The 14181-nt window shown below is 40.0% G+C and overlaps 1 protein-coding gene across 1 annotated transcript in view; it reads left to right on the plus strand.

Moving 5' to 3' along the window:
- The first annotated feature begins 13228 nt into the window (after window positions 1-13228).
- ARHGEF37 (Rho guanine nucleotide exchange factor 37) overlaps window positions 13229-14181 on the plus strand; it is a 36847-nt gene continuing 35894 nt past the window's right edge. Inside the window, exon 1 of the mRNA XM_025043152.1 lies at window positions 13229-13537. The gene's annotated coding sequence lies outside the window, so the exon portion shown is untranslated. The remainder of the gene's footprint in view (window positions 13538-14181) is intronic.

The raw sequence follows: 14181 nt of genomic DNA on the forward strand, positions 1-14181 counted from the left end.
CTCATGCGTAGTGCAACCCCGCTGACAGCGCAGGCGAGCTGTGGCCTCTCCTCACCTCCGCCCCGGGCTCACTTCCACTTCTGGTCGTCGGCTGTTCTAGTCCTGCTACCTGTTAGTCACCTCGGACACGCCCGGCCTCTGGAAGGCCGCGCGGCCCCGGGCCTCGAGAGCAGTTAGAAAGGAGTCACCTTCATTTTTCATTGAAGGTGGGAGCTTCAGGTCTCCTCGGAGTTGGGTATTGACCTTTGCTCTTTGTTTGAGGCGGTTTTAGACCTTTGATCTTTCCGCCACTCCCCCAGAACGGCTCATTCCAGCCCAATTTGTTTTGAAAGAGCCTATCAACCTCTGGTGGGAAAGAAGAGAAAAACTGCCCCAGGCCGGCTTTGTTTGTTCAGGGCCCCCGATTTTAGCAAAGTCTAGCTGATCAGTATCAATAGTTAGACTTCTCCCTCCCGAATGTTGGAGACTCTCTTTTTACAGGAGAGGAAAAGAACGAAAGCAGAAATTACCTCGGTTCCCTATGTCATTGTGTCGTTGCCCCACTGATAACGTTTGATCCCCAAAGAACCTAATACCCAATTCATAGTTTTAGTAGCAAATATAGTCAACAGAAAATAAAATTTACAACCGTGAAAAAGCTGCACGTAAAAGGTATTAACATATCTCTATCCCCGCCCCCCCCCCCGCAAAAAAAAACCCTGAAGAATCATTTTGGTCGTGTTGAAAACTGCAACTTTGACCTTCCCCCCAACAAATAAGCTAGAGATAACTATTACAAAATAAAATTGACGTTTAAAACTTTGCAGAGTAATTTTTTTTTTTTTTTTTTACTAAAACCTGACGAAAGAATCAAATCAAGACCACATTTTGGTTTATAAAATTTGACTTGTAAAATCGGGCTTGGTGGTAATGATGGTTACAGAAGAGAATTCCGTGGTTGATGCTATCACCTATAATAATCAAACCCCGATGAATGAATTCAATCCTGAATGAATAAAACCTGAGTGGTAAAAATTGAAACAGGAAATCTATCCCAAATAATTTCATTAAAATGGAAATGGAAAAAAAAAATGTAGGCTTAACTGCAACTTTGATCAAGTAATTAGTAAAGGAGTTTATCCAGGAAGATATCCTAACTAAAATTTCTCCATGTTATTCTAATTCTGACTTCAATGATTGTATTTGTAAAGTTCTAGTTTAAATCAGTTGAATTCCAACAGAGGAGAAGAGACTTCAGCTAATGTTTTGTATGAAGTTTGAGGCATTACCAGAACCCAGGCTGTCTGGTTCCCAATTCAGCACTATTAGACCTTTGGAGACTCTAAAGAATGTTGGCCTACTTGGAAATTTCCGTTTTTAGATTACCGCTAAAAATAAAAGGCCAAGTGTAAGCCATCCAAAATTTAATGGATTCCCCAGCTTTGGGAGTTCCCCATAGTGGGGCGAGCTATACATTTAAAGAGAATTTTTGGTATGGTGAGGATACAAATGCTGGATTGGGGAGCTGGGGTAGGGGTTGAGGTGTGCATAGAGTGGACTAGATTAGAGATTCCCAAAGGTCTGTGTATGGACAGGGGCAAGTTTAACAAAGGTTTCCATAGAGATATTAGAAAAATAAGAGCGGTATAATGCATTTTTTCTTTCATTAATCTAATTTTAAAATGTTATTCTGAGATTTTATCTTTTTATATATGTGTCATTAAAGTGGTGCTGATAGTAGGTAGCCATTTTGTTTCGTTAGTACTCTTATTTGGCAAAATTAAAGCTGACGTTTTATGTCTGCCCTCCTTTTTTCTTTTTTTGGAACTTTTATAAGCTTTTGAAATCTCATACTAGTCTAAATAACTTTTAGAAGCCCTTCCAACTGAAATTCTGTGATTTCATGTATGTATTTGGTGTGTCTCATTTGTTTCCAGCCTGCTGTAGTCACTAATCCAGCTCTGACAAAAAACAACGAAATGTACTGAGATGCTATATGAGTGGTTGTAGCCTTTTCAAATATGATTTCAGTTGATTCCATCTTAAGATTTAAATTTGTCAGATTTAAATTTGTCAGATTTAAGAAGGACAAAAGTTGGAGGGTTTTTTTTAACATAGTGAATGAGAATTTTAGGTGTTGGCTTATGATTCAGCCTTTTCCTTAAAATCATGTATCATTTGTGGTAGCTGTCACCTCAGCAATTGAAGAATTACCTGTTTTAAGTACTGCTATTTTAAAGTTACAAGTCATTCTGTACTTGTTGAATCAGCAGAGCCTTCTAAAATGTGCCAAAATGCAATTCCTACCTCCTGAATCAGATGAATTCACTAAAAACAGAAAAAAGTACAGGATAAAAATTTTAGACTTTGATGGAGATCAAGAGATTGTGTAGTTCAATAATTGTATTTTTAAATGCTTTGCAATTTATAGAGTGGTTTTACACATATCAGTTGTGCCCTACTAGGCCAGAGTGGCTTGCCCAAGATCATACAGATCTTAGTGCAAAGAAAGGACTAGAACCCCAACCTCTGAAAGAGAGAAAGATAAAAAGGAAAGGGTAGAATGCAAATTGAGACAATCATGTTCCAGTGGTTGCTTCTGCGTTCATACAGAGGTCAAGATGAATTGAAAACTTTCTCTTAAGCCACAATATTTACCCAAGAAAAAATCCTTAGTAACTAGAGTATATTTTGGGTAAAATGATAAGGACAAGCACAAGAAGTATAGATGAATGCCGTAAGGAGGAAAATAAAGATACAAGGGTAGCCTGCCAATCTCCACAGTTGTCAGGTGCAAATAAGTAGAAAAAATGGACTGCCTTTGAATATGTCCAAAACTTTCAGATGTTATTTAACTGTTATACAACCTTGTACATAATCAGTATCAGATAAGTTGAGTTAGTGGAGTGATGTCCTATTGGATCAGAGTGTCCTGTCGAGTGTCGGAAATGTCCTGTTGGGTCTTAGTGGTAATCCATTCAGTCTGTTTGCTAGTCATTGACAGTGACAGCAGGTCTGTGTCTCTTGTCTCAGTTCCTGTTCTCTGTGTGTTGTTCAGAAGATTTTGTTAAAGTGGACTGCTACATTCAAACACGTTTGAGACATTCTGTAAACATTTTATATAGTCATTAACCATAACTTTATTTCAATTTTATTGTTTGAACTTCTCTTTGCTTTTGACCTATAAGGCTTCAAGACTAAAGATTCATAAGTTCCACATGTGTGCTACCCGATGATCTTTTAATAATCACATATATATATATATAATGCTTATTTTTTTATTAAAGTGACAAATATTTGTTTGAAAAATTTAGGAAATTTAGATAAAGCAGAAAAAAGAAACCCAAAATCTCTTAGAGAGACTCACCAAATGTTAACATTGCTGTATGTTAATGTCCAGTTTTTTTCCTGTGTATCTTGTGTGTGTGCTGGTTATATATATTTATTAGTATATATGTATGTTTGCATATATTTAATTTCTTAAAATTTGCAACACGTAGTAGTCATAGCGCACATTTAGTTTTGAGGCTTTTTTTTTTATTTAATGATTTGTTGGAGACATGTTTCCATATGAGTAAATGATCTTCCAAAATATCACTTTTTAATGTCTGTATATTAAATATGTATTGTAGTAACAGAACAACATTGAAACCAATTCCAGTTGAGTATTTATTTCCAAACTTGCTAGTATAAACAATGTTTTAATGAATATTTCGGTAGCTACATCTTTGCTGGCATCCAAAATTCATTGCTTGAGCTGTATTTCTAGAAATGCTACAGATATTAAAGCCCCTGTATCATGAACAACAACTTCTGTTTTGGAAGTTTGTGAGGATTAAATCCATATTCATGGGCAATCTTATCTTCTCATTTCTTAATTTTATCTTTTCAAATTTTAATCCTGATCCTTCCATGCTATCCTTAAAAGAGGTTGTTAGGTTTTCTTTTCTGACCAGCTATTGTTGTAAAACTTTTAGAAGAGTTCTTTTCTTTGCAACTCTGTTATTCCCTTCCCCACACATTTCAAAATCTCAAGAATTTTGCAAGTCTGTGGTTTGCAAGGATGTGCTCATACAATTGAAAATGTCTCTTTTATGGACACAGTTAAGACACATTTGTTGGCCATTAGTGAAACAATTATGTTTTACAGATTTTTAGATTTATTTGAAGGAGGTGGGGGTGGGAATTAGTTTACTGTAAGAGGTCAAAGGATCCTCAAAATCAAGAATGTGGTTGATCAAGTATGAAAAACAATAATCTCATGTGTTCAAATCTCCCATATTTTGCATGAGCTCAATTATCCCACAGAGATCAGTGTTTATTCCCATAGAAATAAATGTGCAAGGTCTTAGAGTTGGGAAAGAATCAATTTGTCTTTGTTCCAAAACTGAGATTAACCCAGAAATCTTTTAAATGCTTGAGTTAGGCATTTCAGTGTATTTTGTTAAATGAAGATATGTCCTTTTCTACCTAAGTAAGTAAAATGTTGCCTTCTACATTTAGAGTAGTGAGGACCCAGATGTTTTCCTAACTTTAAGCAAGAGCCCATGGAAACAGTACTATAGTAGTGAAAATTTGTTTTATTCTAAAGTAGTTTGAGGTGATAGAGGAGAGGCCAAAGTATTACTTTATTTGGGTATTTAAGGACTAGGTTAAGTGGTGTAAGGAAATGAATCCTGACTTAAGTAGTTAAGATCTTATCTGAATTTTAGTTGTGACTTCATCTTAAATATTTTCCTCAGCTTCAATGTAGGCTTTTAAAAGAGAAGTCAGATTATCTAAAGTTCTTTCTAGCTTTAAAAATATTGCGTTGTTTACTGAAGATGACTCCTGTATTTTGAATTAGAAGGAGGAAATTGACATTCCCTTCTTCTTTTACAGCTTCTTAAAATTCAGATAATACATAAAACTCTGATGGGCAGAACCTCACCTGTGTGTCTTAATACTTAAATGTCAGGAAAATCAGATTCTTTAACAGTGAAACATAGCAACAGATAGATAGAAGTTAGAAGAGATTCCCAAATGAGAAAAGATTGGGAAATATCTTTTAAAAATATTTCAGAAAGGTAGTACAATTGTCCCTTAGTATCCATGGGGGAGGGGAGTTGGTTCCAGGACCCCCAAGGATACCCAGATCCTCAGATGCTCAAGTCCCTTATATGAAATCATGTAGTATTTACATATAACCTATATGCATCCTTCCATATACTTTAAATCATTTCTAGATTACTTATAATACCTAATACACTATAAATGCTATTTAAATAGTTCTTGTATTGTTTAAGGAATCATGACAAGAAAAAAGTCTATAGATATTCGGTACGGACATAACCATTGCAGGCCTAATTACATATTACGTATCAGCAACAGTGGAACTTTTTTTTCTGAAAACTTCCAAATGTTTTCAGTACGATTGATTTCACATATGTGGATATGGAACTTGGGGATGTAGAGGGCCAACTATAACGGTATCTTAGTTTTAAATATAGCTTTCCCTGGAGGTAGGGAAGGGGCCTCACTTAAATGATCTCTGTAGATTCTTTAAGTCTAAAAAATTTTTTTGCTTAGATTTCATGATTTTATTCTTCAACAGTCTTATTCTTGGCAAAGAATGAGATTAACAGTGAAAATCAAGCAAAGCTAGTTTCTTGTCCTCTTAGATAACTGTTTCTACTAGCCATACCCCTTCCTCTCAGAGATGCATTGAAATAATTCCTGAGGCTTTCACTCTTTTGTCTGCAATGAACATTCTGCAGTGTAATATTTATTTAAGTGCTAGAGATCTGTCCTTACATTGAGGAAATTCAAATCACTGATGTTTACTTACTGAAAACCTTACTAAGGCCAGGACTTGAAAAGCACTATAAAGGATGAAATGCCTGAATTCCCCCTGTGTTCTCCACTCCACCCCCATTATCTTGTTCTGGTCAGTCTGTCTGACATAGCAATATTTAGATGATCAAATTATACTTTAAAATTTCTATTTTAATCAAACAAACCATTAATTCCTGGAAATCTGCAGTCATGCATAGTTTGGGGATATTTGTGTTGGCTGTTTTTATTTGGAGGAATTTTATTAGTGTTTTGGAGTTTCTGCAATTTCTATGTCCCTTTCTTTCCCAGCTCTCCTTCTCTTCCTCTGCATTGTTCATTAGCAAGGGCATGAAACTGCTCCCTCTGACTCATTGTTACTCACTATAGTAATCTACACTTTTTTGTGAGACTAAATTTGGAAGATGCTTGAGTTGCCATTCCTGAGGAGAGCCAGTCCCAGGAACACATCCTGTTAACTCTCAACTGTCCGTGCTAATGCCAGGAAGCACTGATACTGAACACAGAAAGTGGAATAGCTAGCTGCCCCATTTGATCCTGGCCAAGTCCAACACTACTACAAAAAGACTTTCTGCAATGAACAGAGCCAGGGGCATGGTTGGGCCAAAAAGGAACTCTGAATTGTTGGGCCCTAATGTACAAAGCAAAAAAAATCAAGTTATGTTTGTATAGCCCTTTACAGTTCATAAAGTATTTTGTGATGCACTAACTCCTGCTTTTCATGACCAGTATTAGAGAGAGGTAAAGCAGCTAGCTATTCTATTTATCTTCTGTGTGAGGAAGCTGAAGGTCTAGAGAAGTGTGGTGGCTTACCCAGGGCCACCAGCTTTTGAGAACTTCCCACAATCTACCCCACTGTTCTACGATGTTATGCTGTTCATTCTCACAGTTAGCATGTTCTGTCCAGACCCCGGTGCCTGCTCTAGACCTGCATAGGGAGCATATTAGCTGGTTCCTTGATCTCGGCTATCTGATCTCAGTTATTTACCTCCATCCGCCTATCCCCATCGACCATCCCTCCTAGACAATGCTTCTTGCCCCTGCCTTGCCAGTGTTAATTACTTCTGTCTCTCCCTTTCAGATTCTGAAGCCAACTGACATACTTAATAATAATCTTAGCTACCTACTGGGCTTTCCAGACCCTCCTTACTTCTTGTTGGACTCTGAACCTGATCTGAACTCCTAAAACTAGTTCTTATCTGTATTCTCTAGGCTAGGCAAATGATAGACATAAGATCCTATTGACTTACCTTTCAGGCCCCCTTCTAACCTATATGAAACATTATTTAATATTTTGTTGCTTAGAATTTCAAATTCTGTTGACCTTCTTAGCATATATTTTCTTGTCTCACACAATCATTGATTGCCATAGCTTCTGCCATAGTTGAAACAGGATATGTAAAAGCACTTTGTTTAAGCCATAAACCTCATACAAATATGTCGTGCTGCTGTTATTATTAGGCAATTCAAGTCAAAGGTGACTTTTTCTGGTGGATGGAGACAGGCTGTCAGCTGAAATAGGAACTTTATAATTATTGTCCAAAGCCCAAAATAAGAAAAGGTAACTACGATACTACCACACTGATTTATGTAGTTTGTTCCTTTTAACAAGGTCAACATAGGCTTTTAAGACGTGTCACAGGAAACAAAAATATTTGTCTATTCTAAAGGCCTCAGAACCTTCTCCTAATGAACATAAAGATAGTGAGTTTTCAGATGGCATCTACCCTTATTGATTTTCCCATGCTAAGATAATTACTTTCAATATACAGCATTTTATGCTGTATTATCCTTACCTATATTATGTCATATAAAAAGATTTCATGGGAAAAGTAATTTCATTGTTTTAAATTTTTAAATAGGGCAACTGCGGCCCAGAGATTTTAGTTAACTTGCTCAAGTACACTAAATGAGTCAAGGATACATCTTGTACTTGAACTCAGATTTTCCTGACTCCCCAAGAAACTGCTTTTTTAGTTTTTTCCAGTCAGTGTATCTCAAAACTATAAAACACCTTGAGAAGGAAACTACTCGTATATTTCAAGATTAAGTGAAGCTCTGAAAACAGGCATCCACTTAATGGATCACAGAATATGCCTCCGAGGGGTATGAGCAAGAACCTGCGCTGCATCGTGGTTTTCAATAATTATACAATGCTGCCATCTTGTGCCCATTTCCATTTGCTATTACTGCTTTAGCCTGCTTCTGCGGCCCTCGCATCATGCACGGCCAGAATTACCTAGTTGAATCTAAACAGTCAGATGTTAAATGTCTAGGAAAGGGCTGGAGTCAGGGAACTTAAAATAATATTTGAGGGGCTCCTCAACTTCCCTGTAGAATTGTCCACTCCCCTCTTGCAGCAGATATTCCTGGCTGCCTCCTCAAGAGCATTCCACCTTGTCCTTCCTCTTTCCCAACGAGACTTCAATTTTGTTAAGGCTACATGACTATATGCTTCGAAGAGGGGACTGGCCCAGTGTTGGGTCTTCATCTAAGCCGATCAGTGATTCTAGTCAATGGGATAGGAGGAAGAGTCTGCTGGAGAGCTTTTTGGAGGGATTGCTCTCTGAAAGAGACATATAGGCAGAGATGGTCTTTTCTTCTTTGGTCTTTGTTCTTCAAATGGACATTATTGTTTCTGGATGAGTTGGATTTCTGGCTCTGGGACCAATGGAGTACTGACTAAACAAAGAGTATAGTAAAAGCAAAGAAGTTCCCCCCAAAACTGGGCTAAAAATCATGATGGCAATGGGTTTTCGGTTGCAGCCTCTTTGGGAATTTCCCAGGTGTCATCTGAAAGCAGCCCCCATGCACAGAGGGCAGGGAGAGACCGAAGGAAAAAGCAGACCATTCCAGATGGGTAGGTGGCAGGTTTAATAAGCAAAGAAACTTAGTTACGGGGCTTGTCTTAGGTGTCCACATGATGAGTATTTTTCCACATCCATCTGCCAAATGTTAAAAATTTACATGGAGAGCTTAACTGGGATCAGTCACGTACACAGGAGGCCTTCACAGAGTTCAGTCATGTACCCAGTCCAGTGGTCTCATCACCACCATACTGTCCCAAGGCTGTGTCCTTGGGTAGCTTCTAGCTCATGGAAGGCAAGAAGAGTGCACGGGGCAGGGAGTCGGGTGCCTCCAATTGCCGGGTCCAGCTCCCAGGTCAAACTGGTGGTCATGTCTTCTTGATGACCTTCAAGCCAATTGCTAGAACAGAGGCATTTATTCAGTGATGGAGTTCCAGCAAAGTAGACTTAGAGGGAATCAGCTTCAAAGCTAAGGCTCCACATATTTCTGCAAATTGAGAACAGGACTGTTTCCAGGGATGCTAAATGGTATTTCTCAATACAGATTATAAAGCTGGCCTAGAGGGCATATGACATAGTGGAAAAGATGCAGGCTTTGGAGTCTCACTGCTGAGGTTACAGTCCCAGTTCTGCCAGTTTTTAGCAGCAAGGCCCCTGGCAAGTTTCTGAATTTTTCTAAATCTTAGGTTTCTCATTTGTAAAAAGAAGATGGTAATGCTTACCTGTTAGGGCTAGCAGAGTTTATAATATAGACTCAGTAGACAGTCTTGTTATACACATTTTTATATGTAAGTAATGAGGTTATTACACTAGGCTGTGTTCTTATAAAAGTTTAATTCTGCTAAAGACATGGCAACCAATAAATCTTGACTTGTCTTTTTGATAGTTCAATATTTCAGAAAATAGAAGAAATAATTTCCAAAACTTACATTTGGACTTGGTAGAATTTTTTTTAAAAGGCGAAGGGAATCTTTGGAGAAGAGACTCACATGAGAGGTAGTATGTGTAGTAGTAGACTTGGCTGTGACTCATTACCTATGAGCCATGTAATTTTGGATTACTTAATCCCTCTGAGCTTCTATTTCCTCATCTGTAAAGTGCAAATAATATCTATCGCATAGGGTATTTGTCAGAATTAGAAATAATCCATAAATATTTTCTGACATGTATTAGGCACTCAGTAAATAGCATCGATTTTTATTACTACTGTAGAGATTAGAGAGGTAGATTTCACAAAGTTGAATGAAATAATAGATGTGATCCCAAGCCTGAGACTCTAAAAGAAGTAGGTAGTTTTTAAAAATGTATCAGAAAATTAAATTGGATTTATTAGGCTCATGGCACTGCCCTTCTCTTGTGTGGCTAAATATGCATTTGGCACAATTTACCTCTTTCTTCTCAACCTTTCTTTGCTCAACTCTGTAATTGCAAGTGATTCCAACAGGAAAGGAAAGGAGAGACTTGGGAAGAAAATATTGGTACTGTAAATAACTTCTTGATCAGCTAAAAATGTAAAAGGTTGAGTAATAGGTATGCTAGGCATCTCTTCTGGTTGTGAGAGTCCAGCTCAGGTGTTGTATTATTAAGCATTTTATACAGAATATATTTTTCATTCTTTCCAGCTTTGGCCTAAAAATTATTAGAAGATGACTGCTTAGTGGACATTTGTCCTATTTCTGGTTGCTTGGTCTCCAAAATGGTTTTATAAGTTTGGGGAACAGGACATTGTGTGAGGCAGAGCCCCTGCATCTCCTTCAAGGAAGCCAAAAGGCTTGGGTAGCAGTTTTTCCTGACCACCAACTGCTTGGAACCCAGGCATGACTGGTCAGCCAACCCCTCCTGGATTGTGATTCTGAGATAAGAGTCAAGAGAAGCAGTTCAATTTAAAATTTATTCTGGTAGTGGTGACATTCAGTACCTCGTGGTGGTGATGGCAGCTAGATCAGCGATGGCACTCAGTCCCCAGGGCATTGCCAGTTTCCGCAGCAGCATCTTTCCTGTGGCATGGTTTCCTCTGTGGGTCTGGCCACCCACTCTCCCTTGGTACCTGTCTGTATTCCTAGCCTGGTTCTCCAGCTAGGTTTTCCTTTCTTTTGATTCTTTGAGCTCCTCACCACTCTTTTAATAAATTCCTTTTCTGCTTTAGTTAACCAGAATCAATTTTTGTTGGTTGCAACCAAAAGATTCTGGCTAGTACATAGCCTTTAGGTAATATTCAACCCAAAAGAGTCTGCTGCAGCTGCTTTTAGTATAGACTAACTTCCGGATAAAATCATGGTCAAATTTGCAGTTGTTCTGTGAGTTCTGTCTGGGCTTCCTTTAAACCCATGCACCTCAGGCAGAATGTCTGCTGCCCCACCCTAAACCACCTCTGTCTCTGTCTCCCACAACTTCTTAATTCACACTCACTCATCCACGCAGTCAATAAACACTTATTCAGCACCTACTATATACAAGGCAATATTCCAGGTACTTAGAAGACTCCAAGATCAATAACCTATAGCCCTGACAGTATACTTTTGAATTTTGAACCAGGTAAATATATTTTCTTTTCAAAAGTTAATGTAAAAATCAATCACTCTATTAAGGGTAGAAGTAACAGGGAACATTTTTTATCTTTGAGTTACTGTCACTAAGGGCGAAGTGATGTTCATTTCTTTGTAAATGTTCTAGAAATCAATCCCAAAAGACAGTTGGATTCCTTTGTTAGAGGTTTCCAGTAGAAAAGAAACAAGTAGCTCTCTAGAGCACTGAAGAAAAAAATGCCCCTTCTGAAGTTGACAACTAGATTGTTGCTCATCAAAATATTTGTGACTAGGATGAGAGATGGGGAATTAGTGCCAGTGTGTTAGAAATTTAACTCAAGATAGCTCAGAGTCCTAAAATAGAATCAAAGAAACATTAGTTTCAGGTAGAAATACTATCCAGCTTGTCTCCAGGGGAGTTAGGACCCTGCTCCTCTGGGACCCCTATAATACAGCAATTGCCTGGGGCGGGTTGACACTTGCATCTGATATAAAGTGATGTAAAGAAAAACACGTAAAGCAGATGATTCCATACACCCAGGAAAAGTCCACTGTCTGTCTCTGTCTCTGTCTCTGTCTCTGTCTCTGTCTCTGTCTCTCTCTCTCTCTCTCTCTCACACACACACACACACACACACACACACACACACACACACACACACCACATTTACTTTAAAGGAGCTTAAACAGGCGCTGAGCACTCACGAGATACTCACCTACAGACACAAATGTGATCTTGAAGTCAGACTTGGTTTGGGGGTCAGGTCTTTACTTCCTAAGTGACTTTGGACAAGTCACTCAGCTGCTCTAGGACTCAATTTCCCTTCAGAATCGGAAGAAATCGCCTAAGCCAGTCTTTAACTTTTACATGACTTTTCTCTGAAGCATCCTCAGTAAGCCTTTCTGCTTGAATGCTGACTTTTAGTGACAGGATGCTCACTCACTCCAGATGACTGATGTCATTTTACAATGCTCTGATTATTAGAGAAGTCCTTCGTTACATTTTTGCAGTGTGTCTTCCTATAGCTTTCCCCATGCTAATGACCCCTAAAGTCATACAGGTTAAGTCTAATCTATGGACAGCTCTTTAAGAAAGCTCTCCACTTCCTTTGCTTTTCTTCTCTGCAGGGTAAACCCACCCTCTCTTCTTCCATTGTTCTCATCCATCAAATTCAAGATACCACGCCATTCTGGTCTTCATGATTTTATGGATGTAGAGTAGTAGTTAAGCACCCTGAGGCCTCAGACAGTTTGAATTTAAATACTGGTCACTAAGTTGTGTGACATTGGGCAAGTTACTTTCTCTAGCCTCAGTTTTTCTCCCTAAAATGAGGATAGTAATAACAGTAGCAGCAGTAGCACACTCCTCTCTTAGAGACGTAGTGCATGAGATAAATGAGAAAATACAAGTAAAATGTCTAGTGTGGTACCTGGCACTTAGTAAGCAATATTACTACCATTATCACTAATAATAAATAATAAGTTCTAATAATGAGAATAAGAATAAATGTTAGAACTGGGAGGATTAAGACAAATCAGTCGAATCCATTTATGATTCTAGAAAGGTTTGGTTGCCCTGATACGAAACTTTCCATACTTTTCCATGCTTTTTCCATAGCAATTATCACTTTAAATTGTGTATTCAGTGTCTGACCCACCCCCAAGACAGCGAGGACCTTGCCTGCTGTGTTGACTGCTGCATGCTTAGTGCCTAGAACAGTGTCCCACTCACAGTGAGAGAATAGACCAACACCTTCACATCATAGAAAAGAAAACTGGGGTGTAGAGAGACCGTCAGAATTGTCTAAGATTGGGCAGAGGGCTCCCACGAGAGAACAAGAACCCAGAGGTCCTGGGCAGAGGACACGCAGAATTAAATCAAGCTCCAGCCCTAAAGTTTGGTGATTTGGGGGGGGAACACAAATATCCAGTGATTCGGGCGTCAGCGTTCCCACCGGGAGGCCTAAGTGCTGACCCGTGTTCGGGCTGACGAGCCGGAACCAGAAGGCTGCTTAATGCTTAATGAGAAACCGCGAGTGGGTGTGTCCCCGGGTGCGGCGCTAACACTCACTTGCAGTAGTTTGCGCTGGCTGCAGGTCAGTGCAGGGCTGTTGCTGTTGCTACTGGGCCACCCCAGCTCCAGCTGACTCCCAGGAGCTGCAAGTGGGAAACAACCTGGCTCCAGACAGCTAACAAAGGCTGGAAACCGGGCCGCCCCTTCCTGGCGCTCGCACGCGGCGTGAGCAGAGCCGCGCCCGCTCGCGCTCTCCGTGGGAACAGCCGCGCAAAGGCCAGCGTGGCGCAGGTCCCGGGAGCCCCGCACCCCGTCTGCCTCGACTGCGCAGTCACCTCCGCGGTCGAGCTCCGCGTGAATACCCGCACCTTGCACACACGGTGAGTCAGTCGGCCAGAGGGGGCCGGGGAGAGGTGCGGGAAAACAGCGGCTGTCAGATCCCAAGCGGGAGGTGGAGGAGCGGGGGGAGCGATGACGCCTGGTCCCGGGTTGCTCTGTAGCCTTAGAGAATGCAATCAACCTGATCCATGTGATCCAACCGAGGTGTGTTAAAGGTGACAAACTGAGGCCCGGAGAGGTAAGCTGATCTAGTAAAAACTATTCCTTCTGTCTGTTTGTTTATCCCTGCCTGTGTCAGTGTAGGATTTGGGGAGACTTTTAGTAAGAACCCATATGTTAAGACAATGGATAATACAAACAATGCTAAAGAATCCTTGCCAATGAAAGTATAATTATAAATAGACAGTCAAGGCCAGGGGAAAAGAGATCTGATATCTGCGGTCAGTAAGGTGAGCTGCCTTGGCCGAAGCCCTCAGCAGAGCAGTGCCAAAGCTGGGACCGGAAGGCGGAGTTCGGCCCCCCTTACAGTGCTCCCTGCCCGGTGAGCGCCTCGACCTTAGAGGGGAATGCGGAAGCTGACAGCCTGCCCGGGTGCGGGTTCTTAATCTTCTTGGGATCACTGACCCCTTAGAAATCAGGGTCCCCTCCTCACAGAGTATACTCATAATCTTGTACACAGTTTCAG

Source organism: Pteropus alecto, unplaced genomic scaffold (genome assembly GCF_000325575.1).
Source record: "Pteropus alecto unplaced genomic scaffold, ASM32557v1 scaffold40, whole genome shotgun sequence".
NCBI lineage: Eukaryota > Metazoa > Chordata > Mammalia > Chiroptera > Pteropodidae > Pteropus > Pteropus alecto.